This window comes from Sus scrofa, chromosome 4 (genome assembly GCF_000003025.6).
Source record: "Sus scrofa isolate TJ Tabasco breed Duroc chromosome 4, Sscrofa11.1, whole genome shotgun sequence".
Classification (NCBI taxonomy): Eukaryota; Metazoa; Chordata; class Mammalia; order Artiodactyla; family Suidae; genus Sus; species Sus scrofa.
This window is the reverse complement of record NC_010446.5, coordinates 60,029,412-60,048,219: the sequence shown is the minus strand read 5'-3', so window position 1 is coordinate 60,048,219 and position 18,808 is coordinate 60,029,412.

Genomic DNA, 18,808 nt, shown 5'->3' with positions numbered 1-18,808 from the left:
ATGTGACAGCTTTCCAGGGAAAAGAAAAATTCTACTTGAAAATGTAGAGCAAGATACACAATTTTTGTAATCGAACACAAGAGTTATCAATACTAATCTGCTAATTTGTGCCCCAAAATGCAATCATATTGTTGGGACAAAAACACAATGCATTCAGGAAGCTATTAAATGCACAGCAGTATTTGAAATCGAACCACAGTGACTTGTTGTTATGGCATGCTGACATTATTGGTTCTTGTGTATAGTTACATAATGATCTCTGAAGCCAGCTTTAAAAACTGTTCTATAAAACCAGTTAACAGATGTCAAAATCTGACTAAGAGTCAACTTTCTAAGACACTTACTTTACAGCTACATTTAAGAACCTTTTGTCTACATTAAAAAATAAAAATCTAAAAGCAAAATGTTACAGTATTTTCTCTCTCCAAAGGAACTCCCTGGCACAGTAGGCTCTACTGCCTTTTATTTCAAATTTATTATGGATGTCATCATCCAGTGGTCATTGACCTAAAAAATATGTACCACTGAAATTATGTCGATGTCAAGAAAAAATTATTTGTTATGATTTTTTCCATCCCCATTACTAATATAGCATACAGTTTCTACTCTGTATAAAAATTCATTATCCTGCTATAGAAAGTTTGCATCATTTCAAATATACAAAAGACAGCATAATCAGAAATCATTTTATCCATAACATTATCACACTATTATGGTCATATTTTGTAGCATAATAGGATCTGCTATGAATGTCATCTTGCAATATAAAAGAACACAACAGTGATGGCATTATAGCATCCAGTAGTACTGTGGACAAATATTTTAAATCACTGTTTTCTAACTCAAAGTAAATGTGTTGTCCGAAAAATAGAAATAGAAATGAAATTATACTTAAATATTCTCTTATAATTCTCTATATTTAAATATCTCTTCTCTTTCCTAGTCCCCATTAAAACAACTCAAAAATTAGTATACATACACACACAAAAAAAAAATTTTCAATGCTTTAGCTTATTTCTCAAATAAAGAAGATGGCATCTAGAAAATAGAATTGCTACAGTAAAACCGTCCTGTTCTGTGAAAGCCCTTGCTTTTGTAATTGTAAATGAAGCTGTTTCATCTGGTTTATATGCTGCTGTTCCTACTATTGCAGCTCAGGGCAATACAAATGATTAGTTGCCTGATTCCAGATTCATACAGGCTCAACTATGAGAACTAGACTCCGGCATTTAAATGACTGAACTGATGTGAGAACATAAACCATTCCAGACCATTTATACAAATGGAACCAGCCAGGCATTTTATCAAATCTCCTATTACAGGAAATAACCTCGTATCACCTCCATGCAATTTTTTTCCTACTCTTACAAAATATTGGGGTGTGCTTTATGTTAATTTTTATTTTTAAAAAGTTGTGCCATAAATACTGTCCCCCAAATGATATTTTCAGGTCACAGTCACAAATAGTCAAAGCCTCATGCTTTACTCACTCAGTTACATTTCAGTGAAGAGGTCTCTATGAGAAATGTTTCCTTCAAAGGAAAGCATCATTTCCTGAAAATTAGGTTTCTGAGGAGTTTCCCTGGAATACAGAAGTGCGGATTTCAACTGAGCTCAAAAGATAGAATTTACATATAAATATCAGTCATTGTATTTTAGGTCGAACATCAAAATTACCTGCTTAAGCTTTCATATTGGTAATTTCATATTCCTAAAGAGTTTGAGATGTCAATGAATACTCTCCGAATCCTTATTTCTACCTTCCACCGGAAGTTCTAGAATGTCAGGGTGAAAAATTGCACCAATGAAGTATGAAGTTTTACAAAAAATTCCAACACATAGTTTAAACAGCCTCCTAAATTAGCACAACTGAAATTTTGACTTTAATACTATGGTTTATGAGCTTGAGTTTCTGCCTCCCTAAAATTAATGGAATAGTAACTGAGCAATAATATATGTGAAAAATATTAGAAAGACATAACACTGAATTTTGTAAGCCAATCACGCAGATCAGTCCCTTTACTTAGAATAATAATAAACCTTATGCACAACATGAGTAACAATGAGCAACAAAATAACAATGATAAAAAAATTAAGAGAACTATTTTTATCAAAGTTTATAAGAAAAATTAAGAACCCAGCACAATTTTATTAACTGAGCTGAAAAATTGTTTTGTTTTTTTAAGATGTTTTTAGAGCATTTTTAGGTTCCCAGCAAAATTGATGGGCAGGTACTGGGAGTTGCCATATACCAAAGGCAGTGACTTTGTCTATGTGATGGTAGTAGCTTGGAATGGAAACTAACTGGTAAGAAAAGACTACCTAGAGGGGAGAATATGTGGATAGATGGAAATGTTAAGTCTATGTTTCCCAACCAAACAATGATGAGAAGGGAATCTCATATAGAACAAATAGCATATGCAACTTCATGGGGAATGTATATAGGTAGTTTGTTATTAGAGGAACATAAAAAGGATACAAATGAATTTATTTGCAGAACAGAAACAGACTCATAGACTTTGAAAAACTTATGATTACCAAAGAGGAGAGTTGGGGGGTGGGGAAGAATGGACTTGGGGTTTGGAATTGGCATAGGCACACTGAGGTATATGGAATGATTGTTCAACCAGGACCTCCTATAGCGCACAGAGAACTCCGCCCAGTATTCTGTGATCATCTATGTGGGAAAAGAATGAGAGAGAGTGGATGTGTGTATATATATATGTGGTTGTACAGCAGAAATTATCACAACCTTGTAAATTAACTATACATCAATACAAATTAGGGAGGAACATATTAAATAAAACTGGGAGATGAGCAAAGATCAGAAAGTCATAAAGGGATCTTATAATACCACAGTAAGGATCTTTGTTTCTATTATGGAGGCCACTTGGGAGAGGGAATTGTCCAGGAACATCTTTAGTATGGGAAATGGGTGACATGTTTGAGAATATTTGTGCTAGTTTCAGGTAAGGAATCAATACGGAAGAGAGGGTCAGGGAGAGGGTGCCTGTGGAAGTCAAGCTAGAGTAAGGGAAAACACCTTTGAACACTTTCTGACACCCTGTGTGCAGTCAAAGACTTCTCTTTTGTGCTTCCAGAGAACCACCTACTAACTGCTATCACAGAAATCATCATATTTTGGGTGGACAGTGTACCTGTCTATGCCATAACTCATCATCCTTCCCAGCCCCCAACCCACCTCCTAGATAATAAACTCACTATATATAAACTCTGTCTCCTTCCTCACCATATCACACAAGCCATAGTGTGGTACATAGTAGGGCTCAGTAAGTGTTTAAATGAATTGGTAAGAATTTTATCAAAAATTAAAAGTTCACTGTGTAACATTAGGCTTGTGCTGTTTCTATCTATTTCTAAAACCTGAAATGAGCTACATCTTTATTGCTAGTTTAGGTACCTACTAAACTTGTGGAAATTGTATAAGAATGAATTTTTATGTTGAGTTCCCAAGTTACATATCATATATAAAAGTTTACAAACTTCATGGTTCACAAAATAAATATCTAAAAGTTAACTTATAAAAAAAGAAGCCAACTAAAGTTGATTGAGTACTCTCTGATTCTCAAAACATTGTTATTTGGGGATTCTTATTAGGGGTTATAATCAGAGGTCCAGGAATGACTGAATCACCTCTCCTTCCCAATAGAACTCAAATTGGAGGTATGAAATTAAAAAATACATATTTTAAATAGCAAGCTGAGAATAGCGAAATGACTTTAGTGTGAGTCAAATAAATTTCTGAGAATGTAAGCAATGCTTGAATACAAGCCAAACCGATGCTTATGGCCCAGACTCAAACCCTGCATGGAACTTCAAATTTTTACTTAAAAATAAACCTTGGATCTATACACTTAGGTATGCTTGCAAGGAGAAAGAGATGAAGAGATCCCAGGGTCCATTTAAACACCAATTGCAAGGAACCAGCAGGAGAGAAATATTCCTTTGGAGCCCTGTCCTCGCTGGTTGATTCCACTACTGCAAATTTGGAGTAGAAGAGACACATCCAAAGATCTGAGGGAGCAGTAATGTAAGAGAAGGTGTGGGGGTTTTTCTTTTAACACAGTTAACACAGTGTCTCTAGCCAGAGATAACTTTGGCTCATCAGTGCTCGGCAATCTGGCCAAAATAAACCAGAAGATCTTTTCTCTATAGTGTAGATATTATGTTTACGGATGAATAAGGTGAACTTTCGATAAGTTAAATGGTTTGCCAAAAAGTACAGAGGTAGAGAAACTGAAACTTTTACCATGCTTGCCAGGCTTTAAATCTGTTATGACTGAAAGCTTATGGGAGATCCCTCGTTAATGTCCTATGATGCACAAGATCCACCCAACTAAACTGTCCAAACAGTTAACTCCTCAGAATTGTCAGCTAATAAAATGGCTACTGTTTCAACTCCTAAGTTTTGGGGAAGTCTTATATGCAGCAATAGATAGCTGAATTACAAGCATTTTCTGAGAGTATCATTATTTAATACGATATACTTTAATAAAACATGCACATACTTACTGTAAGAGGTTAGAAGGAAGGGAGCCCTGCAGAGTTTAATGTTGAAATCCATTCTAGACCCACAGTTGATCTGAGATCCCTAGCAGTGGTCTGGAGAGCTTCCCAGGTTGTCAAAGCTTAAATAAACAAAATAGTAGGTTTTTTTTTTTTTCCTAATGAATCAAGATTGTGTTACATACCTTTGCCAGAGAAGTAACCCTTGGCAAATGTTGAAGAATACTTTATTGACCCAACTTTCAACAAATACATAAACTAACCATCCTGTAACATTTAATTAAAAAATAAAATCATTGTTTTCAAGTTACACCACCATCCAAAGCAGAAAAAAATCATATTTCTGTACTTTATGATTCCCAAAATGTAAACAAAGTGATGATACTTTTTTTTTTCAAACTCTGCCTACAGGCCTCCCTTCTTTTATCCAGCAATAGAGCTGAACTAAAATTTTAAGCAGTTTCTCTGAACTCAGATATTTAGTTGCTGTGTGAGTGTGACTCTTCAAAATGCTTTTACATAAATGCCATAGTAACACATACAAGCTGTAGTTTTTCTGGGTGCTTATTGTTATTGTCAGTATGTCCTTGTGAAACAAGATTTTTAGCCTAATTATTGAGAAAGACCATATGGAACAGACTTCAAACATATAAATGATGGAAATAAAGAATATTTAAATGTTTTGAGTAATCAAACATTTACATGTTATCATTGGAAGTCATATTTGTGATTGTGAATTATGCTGAAAGTTAACATTATTAAAAGGAAGCAAGAACCATGCTGATTAATAATGCATTAGCATTCTTTCGCCTACCTTTAAAATAAGCTATTACCTGCATTGTGGGAAAGCAGATAATAGACCATAATTTATCACTTTTCAGGAACTAGAAATGGTCCTATATTTTAAATCTTTGTTTTAATTATCTAACCTGATATTTTGAAAACCAATATTATAACATCAGGAGGCTCAGAAGATACTGTGGGAGAGATATTTTTGACACATTTGGTCTACATTTCTTGATTTCATAGTGAGATTGTAATGAGGAATTCCCACTTACTCTTGAGCTCAGCATTTAGATAATTGAATAATAAACCACAATCAATGAGATCCTTTAAAGATTGTCACTCTTATGCTAAGACCGAACTTAAAAAAATAGCTTCTTTGCTTGCAAACATTTTTGGCTCAACCCCACTTGGTGTTCACAATGTAAATGAGATTTGTTATCAAGCAGGAAACCTGAAACTGATTTAACCTAGATATTAATCTTCATATTAAGGACATATTTAAATTTCTTATATAGCACAGTAGGTTAGCACTAAGGAGGATCTGCTTTTAATTTTTTAAAAACAGCTTAGCCCAATTGATATACAGTGCATATTTCTCATTTTAACTATTTTGTTTATTTCATAGATTCTTTTATTTTCCCATGGTCGTGTTGAGGCTTGCTGGATTGGAAATATGCTGCAAATAGAAGCCAAACCACAGTAAAATGATTCTGCCTAACCCTAAGAGTTCTAGTCATTTCCTTTTATATTTTATAATAAGATATGACAACTCAATTTAAAGAAAATACACAATAGTTGCTGACTACAGTGAAAAGTTTATATTAAAATAATGTGTTGCTGTGGGAAGGTAGATAATTGAGCATACAGTAGGTAATTTCTGGCAGGGCTCCTGCAATAAGCAAAAGTAATATCTGTTAACAGAGGATAAATACAGATAATGTTACTGTAGTCAGTAGTTAGGATTTTACAGATCTCTGTTTAAATGCTGATGCAAGAGAAAAGGAAGAAGGCAGCTACATTTAGTCATTAAGGTTGAGCTGATCCAAACTCTCTCAATAAGACCTGACCTTTGATTGGGCCCCATTCCTACTCTACTGGTTTTCTTCTGCATTTTCATGAAGACTGAGCAAGGCTGAGAAGTCCAAACAAAATCTAACTGAAACTGTTAATTTTAAGAAGTGATTAGGGGGTGGGAGATGGGATTTGAAACCCTAAATCTGAGTAAGTTGGCCTAACTTTCAAACAGAACCTTTGGCCTCTTGTCTCCTTCAGCAATCTTATTTAATTCCAGGAAATAGACTTTTAACCCCTTGACACTCATCAAGGAAGAGGTGAGGTGACCAGTCATCAGCTTTTTCAAGGGGTTCATTCTTACGAAATTCCAGTTGACGAATCTCTCCTTTCCTTCAAGAGAATTTATAAAATCAACAATCTTCTCAAGTCACTGTGTTCACCAAAATAATAGTGACTTGAATGATCTAAGTTAGTGTTAAGAACAGGAGAGCGGGTATTTTTCCTTTAGGAACACTGCCAAGTGACAGTACTTGACACTGAATACAAACAAAACCTTACAAACAAAAACCTAAAGGCCAAACTTATTCCCAAAATTATAGGCCAATTTACTTCTCTCCTTTCCTCTCTGTTGACAGGGGCTTGTCAGCAATGGTCAGCTTTCATCCACTGTTTTTTGTTTGGAGATAATTATAGGAATCTAGAGATGATTAATAAGGACCACCATACACCCTTGCAAAAGAAAGGAATTGGGGACTTTGGGGTTATTATCACTTATTGTGCTTTGTTTCCTTGCTACTTGGCCCAGTGAGGAGGTTTTTGCAAGCCTAAGTAAGATGAATTAAAGGGGGAAAGAATAGAGTTAAGGAAGCAATTAGTAAGGTATTCCAAACTGTATTTGGGGTGAAAGTCTCCATTATCACTTATCAGTGTCCTTTAGATTAGACAAGCCTCTAATCAAGCATTATTATAAATGATAGACACTTGAATCTCTATAATCATAATCTTATCCATAGGCTTGGAAGCTGCTTTTTCCATTCCCACTAAATCCCTTTTATCCACTTGATCAAGTGTCCTGTCAACCCTTGATCTGTTACCTTAGGTCATCTGAGATAAGCATTGACTGCTTTCTTCCATTACTTGTCTATGCCTAACTCTGGTTACTATCCTCAGATTTTTTTTTTCTTTAAGGTTAATAATTACTATAGTTCTGCTTTTTTACTTGAACAGAGGAAGTTCCTCTACTCCCACAATAGACTAAATCTCTTTTATACGACTCCATAGGGGGCCTTATATGACACTCATTTGTTCTTTTATTTAATCACTCAACAAATATTTGTGGAGTGTTTTTTCTGTTCTAGGTACAACAGTGAATAAAAGAGACAAAAGTTCCAGGCCTCGTAGAGCTAACATATTGTAATTACATACCACTTAATGCCTTGAAATCTCCAGCTAAAATAAAAGCTCTTTGAAAGCAAGAATCATAACTATCTTCTTGATCATCACTCTTTGCCCAGGACTTTGCAGAGTAGCTGGATTATTGAAAAGGTGTAATGAATAGTTATTGAATTTTTAAATAAATAAGAATTGCAATTTTACAGAAACATAGATGTTTTATTTGTTCATGAGCAAATTTCAGCTGTATAAAATTACCGGTACAAAGTATCTATAAAAAGTGACCTAATGGAACTCTTGGACTAGTACATTGGCACCAGCAATATAACTACATTGCCACTTAAAAATAAACCATTTTCTAGATAATTATTTGGATTTGTTTTATACTCTGTCTTTTCAACAGACATCAAGGTAGTGTTTAAGCACTTCCCAATATTCAGTTTAAGTATATGTAGTATGATAAAACACATCATTCATACTTATTAGGACCCAGTCTAGGATTCTAGCAGCAAAATATATGACATGAGTCACCTTATAGTAAACACAAACACACACACGCTTGCACACACACAATCTTTACAAAATGCTTTGAGTGAACATTGAGTTGAAGCATTTTCATGGTTAATATGGAGCTTAAAAATATCTGAGTCCTTTGATTTAATTAAAGACAGCAGGGAATTCTCAATGACAAAGTTAAAGTTCTATGCCTACATGAAGACGAGATTTGTCTTCAGCTGTCTTATTTTTTGTTGTTGTTATTGTCCCTGAGTCTATTTGAGCCAATATTAGAGAAAATAGGCAAATAGGGACATAACCTAGGACTGTTCACCCACCCACTGTTTCAGGCCATGAAAATGGTTAAATAACCAAAATAAGTGTCAGGAGACTATCCCTGCATCATAGATGGTTCTTTTATTTTTGAAATATCAAAAATAAGCCCTTAAAATAATTTTAGAAACAAAATGAAATTATTGTCTCATTTAATAAAAAATCTAGTAATAGCTGGTATTAGCACCCACTTAATCGAGGGTACAAGCAATAAATACCACCTGAACCCACTTCACAGCTTGAGATTCTCAGAGCTGGCTTCATTCTCACCTCTGCACATGGTAGGAAGAAAGCATCCGTATTCTAAGGCTCATTTCCATGCCAGTGGCAATCAAGGCACAATGAACAGGACTGTTACTTTTGCAGAGAGGTGTAGCAATTTTTTAAGCATATTATAGAGTCCAGTAGGGTCCATGTTTCTATCACGCGAATATGTTTTCAGCTTGCCCCAATACAAGTTTTATTCTTTTTGCTGAAGAAATATATAGAATACAAGCCCCATGAAGTCAAGGTCTAATGAATGCTCATCACACAGAAAGGGAACAGAGCTGGGTTTCTGAGCCAGTACTGCCCCTCTAGGGGGTAGCTGGATATAGTGGTGGCATTGTTGGTTCACATAATGACTGGGTTATGACATGGCATTTGGGGTTCAGGATCTGTGATTTTTTCACCATCCTGAACTTCCTTGATATTTCTTTATAATGGCAGATTATTCTGCCTGAAAGGCCAACTGTGTTCCCTCCCCCTGCCACACAGAGCAACAGAGAACTGCCTGTGGTGGTAGAGACCAAATAGTGATGACTGGTCCAGTGAAATGAATAAAGGAGGCAGCCGAAGTTTTTGAGACTCTATTGACATTAGCGAAACAAGTCTTCTCAAGAATAAAACTGATAGAGTCTAAATTTAAGATGAACCTTTTGTGGAATATAGAAGTAAAGAAAATGAACTTTTTATAGGTGGACCTTGATATAACAGATTGATCTCTCTGAGTAGCATTGTGTGACTATATTCATGGTGTATTTTTAAAAGAAAACTTTGGTAGGAAAAAGTCAAGTGATCTTATCTAAGCAACCCACTTGATCCTTCAATTTCTTTTCCTGAACGCCATGTTTCGAATTTTTGTAGAGAACGTGGCAATTCAGGGTGCTTGGTTCCTAAGGCAATTAGCCATTCACTCCTGGTCCTAAAGTTTAGCCATCTCTGACACCTCCAGTCATTCTACAGGTACCTTAAATTATACCCATGCCCATCTCTGCCCAACCTAGCTGCTGCTCTAAATAGTGCTAGCTTCTACCAATGGGTGCAGAGCTGGATCCCACCCTCTCTGGTCCTGTCTCCCTTGTAGGTTAAGTCAAACTTCTGCCAATAGGTGCAGAAATAGGTTCTGCCCTTTTATATCTCTGGCTACATCTGGAAACTACCCTCCTTGCTGGCATTTAGTTCCATCCACTCAACAATCTTTTCCCTCTCTGGCTGATGCTCTGCCATCCTATCTTTGTTCTAAATTCATCTTTTCTAGCCAATAACTGTAAAGTTGCCCTTCTAGCCTAGGCAGTGCCCTGGGCCAATCCCCCCATCCCTGCTACTGTACCCACTTACAAAACACATACACACAGAATAGGGAAGAATAAAAAATGGATTTTTTTTTTTAAAAAAGATAAGCGCTGGAAGTTGCATTCCAAGTCTACTGTGTGTGGTTGGACAAAGTACAAAATGAATGTGTGTATATAGAGTTTTAATCCCTGAGTGTTCAACTTAATCATCAACTTGATGTTTACCAACAAATTACATAGGGCTTCTATATAAAGCACTCACTTGTTATTACTAATTTATACAACATAGAGATCAAAATTTTACTTTGAAATCCAGGTAAAAGACCCTTATTAAATGATTCTATAACTATTTCCATCTTTCCAAGTGGACTAAATATTAGAAAATAATATATCTGTTCTCACTTGCCTGTGCCAGTTAGCAGTGGCCTGGGATGGTTTCTTGGTTCTGGAAGAAGAAAATAAAACTTCTCTGTCAGTTATCAGTTGACCTCAGTATCACACAACAGAACTAGGAAGACAGTGGGTGCTGGACATTGAGGGTCTTGTGAATACTGTGAAACAGTAACACATTAGCTGATGTAATAAAAAGATATGTTGGAAGTAGAGGTCAAGAACACCAGGGAATTAAATTAAGAACATGTCATAGGTGTGGAGTGATATTTTGATGTCTAATTAGGTGCTCCTTCACTTGTTTTTAGGTCATGTTCCCTTTATAGTGCTCAGAACTACCCTTTACTTCTTAACTATCAGGAAGAGTTAGGAAGAGCCAGTTTGTAGCTCATTACTTTAAAATAAACATTTTATTTCATAGAGAAGTCAGAGTAGTATTGAGTATATTAAAATAAAAATAACAGTGAAATAAAAAGACGAGCTGTAGTGTGTTTCCTTGACTCTCTCTGCGATGTGTCATCTGCTTCAGAGAAGAAAAAAGATGGTGGGTGCCTAGAGAGAACATGCCATGAGGGTCTGCTAATTCTGTGGCATGCGGAGAGATCCACACCTTGCTCTCCTCCTGAAAACAATGAAAGAATCTCAGAAAATCTAAATATAGAGGGGATTATTTGCTCTGATTTCAGGACTATTAATCCTGAGATGAGACCAAGCCTTGAGGTGAAGCCCCGTGCTCTGTATATTGCTGTGCCAATAGATTTAAAAGGCCTCTATAAGATTTCTAGAAAAATAGGTCAGAATTTTTTCTACATGCCTCAAGAAGGTCATGTAACTGCTTTCAAAGTGAGGTAAATGATAGGTCTGCAGAAGTCTTGTGGCGAAAATAAAACGACTCTTTTGAAGAAGGTGATGCACATAGGTTGCCTTGAGAGATCAGATAAAAACCCATTATATGTATGCTAGTGCTAGCATAGTGGAAAATGAGTGCTTGAGGGCCAGGCTGCATAGTGTGTCTCCACAGAAAGCACCAGAGTTTGGAGACCAGGGAGTATGAAGCTAGAACAGCCAATGTTAGCAGTGTTAGAACATGGTAATGAATGACTTCATACCCTTTCCTCAATGACATATAAATCTCATGCAGTCCAAAACTGAAGGAGGTAAGATAGAAATTGTGAATCAAATTTACAATTGAAATGACAGAAAAATTTCAAGTGACTGAATTTGCCTGGATATGATCAGATTATCTTGGATGACATTAGGTGGATCGGACTTGAGAAAGAATAAATAGTTAGAGAAAAATAAACTTGCATTTACTTAAATGATACAATAAATACATGCCGTGCCCTCCTTGAAATATACATAAATTGGAAAAAAATAAATCAAGTGCAATACTAGTAGTGAAGAAAATTACCTGGAAAAAAATCAGTTTTCTCTTTTGTAAGTTCAGATCAGTGGGCTAGATAATAGCTAAGGTTTTGTCCAGTTCAAATCAATCAAAAGCACCATTTGATATGGAGAGAGGGGAATGCAGATTCATGACAAAGACAGTAGCATAACCAAATGCAAGGGAACATCAAGCGACTGGAAATAAAAAAGAAGTCTCATGGCCCAAACCACAGCAACTGAATCAGAATATCAATTTTAACAAGGTCCCTAAGTGATTTGTACACACATTAAAGTACAAGAAGCTAAGCTCTAATTGATCCATAGATGAATGGGTGAGAAAATATGAATGTAAGTTCATGTGGGCAGATAATTTTGCCCTTATATAAGGTAGTCTATTCATAAGAGCTGTAAAAGTGCATGACACACCCTGAGTACATAATAAATAGTTGTTAAGGAATTCCTGCTGTGGCTCAGCGGTAATGAGCCTGACTAGTATCCACAAGGATGCAGGTTTGATCCCTGACCTCACTCAGTGGGTTAAGGATCCAGCACTGCCACAAACTATGGTCTAAGTTGCAGATGCAGCTCAGATCCCATGTTGCTGTGGCTGACGCAGGCTGGCAGCTATACCTCCAATTCAACCCCTAACCTGGAAACTTCCATATGTCTTGAGTGTGGCTCTGAAAAGCAAAAATAAATAAATAAATAAATAAATAAACAAATAAGCAAATAAATAGTAGTTGAATAGAATCTACCTATATTATAAAAGAAAGCAAAATGCTTACATGTACAGCTGATAGTGTAACTTTTAAATATGCAACATAGACTCAATCACTCAATTAACCAGCCAATAACTAAAAACGAAATTAATGTCAAAAGTTTGAAAGTTTCTTTATTTTGCTTTCAATACTCCTACATATAATAGTCAAAGCTTTAACTTTTTTTGCGTAAGTTGGTAAGAATATTTTGCTTATAGAATTAATTTGTATCTCTGATCTGTAAGTGAAACAATTATTCATTCAGAAATTATTTCTACATTCCATGAATTGTTTCAGTTTTGTGGGGGAAAGTTGGAAACATAACAATCACTGTCTTAAGTTAAAAATATAGTGGGAAAATAAGCATTTAAACTGCTCAATGCATGTATTAAACAGAAGACAATGAATTTTATACAATAGAGTTTACAAGCAAAAGAACAGGAGAATGTGTCAAGCATTTACAAGGTAAGAAAAGGCTGATGCTTGACGGATTCAACAGGTAAAGATACAACATGCCACTGAGATTCAATGTATTACTTACATAGGCAATGAAAGATGAAAACTCTCCATGATCATTTTCCTACATACTGAAACAGCACCAAAACCACAATGTGACTCTTGGGGTGTCCTATTGCTGAGGAACCAATTACAGACTGCAGCTAAGCAGTGTTACATTTTGGGATTCTGTTCTGAGGGTTACCAGGCAGAAAGCCCCATACCCCATCAGAATCCTGATGGTGATGAGAAACTGTCTCCTGACAGTGGCCCTGATGAGGCAGGAAGGAAGGTGAGGGGGACATGGCTTCAGAGCAGCTCCTCAGTAGACTCCCATCTGGTAGACACTCTGCCAACCCTCACATTAGCTCCAGGTCAGTTTTGATTCTTTGGCCCTGTGGCCTGCGTAGATATTTGCAAGACTGAGAGGACACCATGGTCCCTCAGAATGCAGAAATAGGAATAATTAATTCCCTTTGGGAAGTATGAGAAAAGATTCACTGTAGAGCCTAAGAGGCCAGGAGGTTTTTGTTAGTGTTATCATTGTTTCTGCTCTCAAATGTGATTATATAATTGGGGATAGACTTGAATAGAAAAGAGATGAAAAGAGATTTCCTTTCATCTGTTCAATCAGAGAATGCGTGTGAAAATAAATCTTAGGTGAATAGGTGATAGTGCATAAGGAAATGAAAACAAGAAGACATTGAAAACAAGGAGGAAAGGACAAAATTAAAAATAGTGAATGTTAAATATGTGCAACTTGTTACTCTAAGAGGTGTTAAAATATAAATCGTATAAGTAGAATCTAGTAATAGTTAGGTACTATAGCAGACACACCTTAGTGCATCTTCTGTGATCCTCTTATTGCCATAGTCTTCCAGCCCCTCAGTTTTTTGTTCCTCTTCAGTCATCATCGTGGTATTTCGTCCCTGAGGAGCCACCTGCAATCCTGCAGTCACAGGCCACCAACAGCTCAGATAAATCTAGTACCAGCACCTGGGGCCATTCAGAAGGTCTGAGCTCTCCCCTTTGGCCAGGGGCCTAAACCAGCCATGAGTCCTTAGTGGGCAGGTATCCCATCATGCTCAAATTAGATTAAGACATAGAAACATAGTTTTCTGAATGACTACCAAAACGACTAGAAAATACAACTTTGAAATGTGGGATAGTTAATTCCGTGATAGTCAAGTTTCATTAAGTGGAAAACTAAAGATGAGAGGATAAATTTCCTCTCCTTTCCCCTTCCATTGAGTTCTCTGAGCAAGCACATCCAAAAGAGACCTGAGGCCAAGCAGATGCATGTGCCAACTGATGGGTATATCTTTGTGGTTTGGCATAAAGCAGGGGTCTGCAGTAAAACATTACCTTGCACTACTTTACATCCCTCACTATTTCACTCCCTTTTTCTTTCCCTCTCAGTGCTCTGGGATGGTACCTTTCAAATGAAGCATCAACACTGAACCTTTGCTCCAGGTCCTGTTCTCTGGGAACTAGAGATAGATATGTTTTGTGGACAATCTAGGCGCAAAATCAAGGACACTATGAGTTCAGAGCTCTTAATCTTTGAGACTGTGTGATATTCTCCTGGAAAAAAAAATAATACTGTCAAAAACTGTTACAGCACCTCATACATAATAACCACTCAATGTTAATTAATTATGTGAATCATACAGTTAGACCTGAATAGAATGAAAGGACATAGTAAAGTCAGTGTTCCCCTGTAAGAAGTATTCAGAATGCCAGCACTAACAGGTTTCACTGTAAAAATGGAGAGGAAGGGTCAGATGTAAGAGTTATTATTTAAAAAACATCCTAGAAATAAATAGAATACCCAGGTGTGGTACTTGGTAACAAAGAGGTCCATTTCAGTCCTTCTAGAATTTCTTTGGTTTATTACTTTTACATTTTGCTCATCTTTCTTCTTTCTCTTGCCCCTGACTGGAGACATTGTCTAAATTGCAGCCCTAACCTTTACATCACTGTCTTCTACTCTGTCTTCCTATCCCCTCTCCATTCTCTCAGTAACATTAACCACTCATGTGCATCACGGTGTATAACTTTTATCCATATAACTTTCACTGTACAATATGTGGCTATGTCCTCTCCTAAATTTCTTCTGTATATTTAATTTTAAAACATTTTACCTAGAGTGTTCCACTGACTCTTCCCATTTTACCAAGGACAGCTTTCCTCAGCTTCTGGACATCTTTCCTTGCCATCTGGATACAAATCAATAGATCCTGGCTTTTTAGTTGCTGACTCCATGTCAGATGTCTTACCTAAACCCTTTGAATCTTTTACAAAATCAGTTTCACTCACTAGATTCTCTAAAATGTTACCTGTTTCAACTACATTCACAGCTTAAAGAGCAAAGCTTTAATTACTCATATTACCACTGAAAATATATCAATATGATGAAGGGGAAAGATAAAAGAGAGAAATATTTCCAACATTTCTAAAGTTCCCACTATGGCACAGCAGGTTAAAGATCTGGTGTCACCATAGCTGTACCATAAGTTGCAGCTGCAGTTGCAGCTTGGGTTTGATCCCTGGCACAGGAACTTCCATATGCTGTGGTCATGGCCAAAAAAGAAAAATAAATAGATATTTTCAACATTTCTGAAAATTTAGAAAAATGAACATATGATGAAGGGCAGAGGAAGGGTATTTGTGTCAGTATGCTGATATGAAAGCTTTAAAAAAACCCTGAAAGCCTGGATTCTTCTCCACCACTTCCATTTGCCTTCTCAGGAATAACTGCAATAAATACCAACTGATCTTTTTTCATTAAGACTCCAATTAATCAGATCCTTTTTTTTTTGGCTTTGTTCCCCAAAGTTAATATTACCCAAATCTGAGAGTAACTTCAGTGAAGAAAAATTTAGCCCAAGATATCCATTAAAAAAATGCAACCAATGTTTCTTAAAAAAAGAGTCAATATATGACATCAAAACAACCACCACCATAGTAGTCACTGAGAGTTCAGCCTCTGGGTCCACCTGGATTCCATGATTGGTTGAATAATATTGAACAATTAAGTTCCTTGGGATTTAGTTTGCTCATAATCATGCTTACCTGGAGTTCCCATCATGGCTCACTGGAAAGGAATCCAACTAGGAACTGTGAAGTTGCAGGTTCAATCCCTGGCCTTGATCAGTGGGTTAAAGATCAGGCGTTGCTGTGAGCTGTGGTGGTGTAGGTCACAGACACTTCTCGGATCTGCTGTAGCTGTGGTGGAGGCCAGCAGCTGTAGCTCCAGTTAGACCCCTAGCCTGGGAAACTCCTTATGCCATGGGTGCGGCCCTAATAAACAAACAAACAAACAAATTAAATAAATAATGGTGCCTACCCAATTTTTTTTTTTTTAATGATCAAATGAGATAAGTTACTTACAGTGTTTAAAAGAAGAGCTGGACCAGTTTCTCAATAAATATGAGTTATTCAGTATGAAGTCTTTATTCTGTATTAGAACTACTCTGCACCAGTTAAAGGACCATAAATTATGCACGTTGGTATAACCCACGTTGTATAACTCTAGGAAGCCACTAAATATTTGCTGAAGTGAATTGCAGTTTTTGAATAACAATGAATTGATGATTCTAAAAAGGTGATACTGAAATTTTCCACTTGGATCACCCTCTAGATGAATTAGGTAGAAGAAAGAATTAGAGGTGTCTTGGTGTTGCTAGCAGGATGTTTCATTTAGGAAAATTAAAAAAATTATTAAAGTATACTTGATTTGCAGTGTTGTGTCAATTTCTGCTATACGGCAAAGTGCTCAGTCATATATATATATATATATATATACATTCCCTTTCTTATATTATCTTCCAACATGTTGTATTCCAAGAGATTGGATATAGTTTCCTGTGCTATACAGTAGGACCTCGTTGTTTATCAATCCTAAATGGTTAGTTTGCATCTAATAACCCCAAACTCTTAGTCCATCTCATTCCCTCCCTTTCCCCCTTGGAAACCACAAGTCTGTTCTCCAGTCTCTGAATCTGTTTTGTAGCTAGGTTAATTTGTGCTCTATTTTAGATTCCACATATTTAATAAATGAGATCGCATGGTCTTTGTTTTTTTCCTTCAGACTTTGCTTAGTATGAGATTTTCTATTTCCATCCATATTGCTGCAAGTGACATTATTTTGTTCTTTTTATGGCTGAGTAGTATTCCATTGTGTATTTGTACCACCTCTTCTTAATCCATTCATCTGTCAATGGACATTTAGGTTGTTTCCATGTCTTAGCTATTGTGAACAGTGCTGCAATGAACATACAGGTACATGTGCCTTGTTGAATGAAAGATTGTCCAGCTCTATGCCTAGGAGTGGAATTTATGAATCATATGGTAGTTCTATATTTGATTTTCTGAGAAATGTCCATACACTTTTCCATACTGGTTGTACCAATTTACATTCCCACTAACAGTGTGGGAAGGGTCCCTTTTCTCCACACCCTCTCTAGCATTTATTATTGGTAGACTTATTAATGATGGTCATTCTGACTATTTTGAGGTGGTACCTCAATGTAGTTTTGATCTGCATTTCTCTAATAATTAGTGATGTGAAACATTTTTTTCGTGTGCTTGCTGGCCATCTGTATACCTTTGAAGAAATGTCTGTTTAGGTCTTCTGCCTATTTTTCAATTGGGTTGTTTGTATATTTGTTGTTAAGTTTCATTTGGGAAGATTTTTAATCATTGTGAAATATCTAAACCAATGAGCACAAATGAGCATGTGGTTGAGTAATTGTATTAGACACTTCATATTTATTGAGCATTGACTATAAAACTAGGCGTTACATTAGGCACTAGTGAGGCCAAGATGAGCCAGATAAAATCTTTGCTTTCATAAAACTTAGAGTCTTTGTGTGATAGGAATCAGGTATAAGAAAGCAACTGAACCTGAGACAACGGATATTGTGCCACAAAATGCATAGTTAAAGGGAAAGGTACAATGTGAGGCATGTTTCCTAAGGATGACTCATCACCCATTGCAACATGCATGACATTCACAAACTCATAATAAATGTGACGTTAGAATGTCCAAAGATTAAAAAGTGTCAGCTTTTATTTTTTTAAATTTCTTAACGCATAAAGTCTCAGGCTTTCCACAAGGATCTATATGCCCATACTTTCCCAGAGAAACTGACTGCCTGAGTTATTAAACAAGTCAGGCAGAGTTTAAACACCTTTCCCAATATCTTCTTTCCTCTAAGGACTTTGGTTGGTCACTATGTCAGCCAGGCACTACCACTGTTTCAAACAGTTTTCCTCCTTTATTGAGAGGTCAACCACAGAGCCCTGGGCAGGCTAAGGCAGAGTTCACCTTTGCTTTCTTCCTTGGCTGTGTCACGTACCTGTGCAAGTGGAATCCCCAGTTAGAGTGATCCCTGAGGCCAAGAAGTTCTATTAAACTGCAGCAAGAATTGGTCAGCTATTTGCTCCTGGGAAAATCCTACTGCTGTGACTAATAAGTATTTCAAAAGAAATAAATGAGCATGTCATTCATCCTATGATTACAGGATGAGCTGCAAGGGAGTTGCTGGCCAGCAGGCCCTTTATGTAACCTCAAGTTACTGAGTTCTTTCCCTAAATAGTGCAAATTGTCCCAGGACTGGATTAAATCCTTTTCCAACTACTGCCTTGGAAAATCTGGTGGAAGATCACAGCATG